We start from the raw sequence: 656 nt of genomic DNA on the forward strand, positions 1-656 counted from the left end.
GAAAGAATTTGGTTAGAGCTGAATATTGTACTATACAGTAATAAATGAAGAAGTCACAACTTTGATGTCTCGAAATACAACAGTTAAATTAAAAACCCCATCTTTTAGCTACGTTTCTGTTTTTGTTTGTTTGTTTGTTTTATTTTTCCAGTGTTGTTTACCTTAGAATCCGTATTAAAGGTTGGCCTAGCCGACAAGAACATATCCTCAGAAGAAGAAAAAATAGTAAATTTTCAAGTCTAATCAGTTTTAAATTAATTGTTGCACTTAATTCGAAGTCTTTCGCTTGTCGTTGTCATAGCAATACCGCAGTTTTCTTAGAGAGCCAGCTCTCATGTCAAATTCCAATCCAATGCCAGTGACGCGTGTAACCTTCAGTTGCCAATGTTAGACATTTCGGCTTATGGATTGCCGCTCTCTGCGAATAAATCATAAATCGAGAAGAAAGTGTACCTTAAATCACAAAATATCGTTTGATAAAAGAGTCTACTGAAAGGTCTATTTTGTCCATAGTATCAGGCTTTGCAGTATGATAATGTAGACAGGCAGACCGACAGGTAGGTAGGTAGGTGGGTAGGTAACTTTATTTTAAGAGGGTGACACGTAACAGAATAACTGTTAAACTCGTGGCACTCTATCCAAAATGATACAATACC

This window comes from Oculina patagonica, chromosome 8 (assembly GCF_052425735.1).
Source record: "Oculina patagonica isolate OP01 chromosome 8, crgOcupat, whole genome shotgun sequence".
In the NCBI taxonomy this organism is placed as follows: domain Eukaryota; kingdom Metazoa; phylum Cnidaria; class Anthozoa; order Scleractinia; family Oculinidae; genus Oculina; species Oculina patagonica.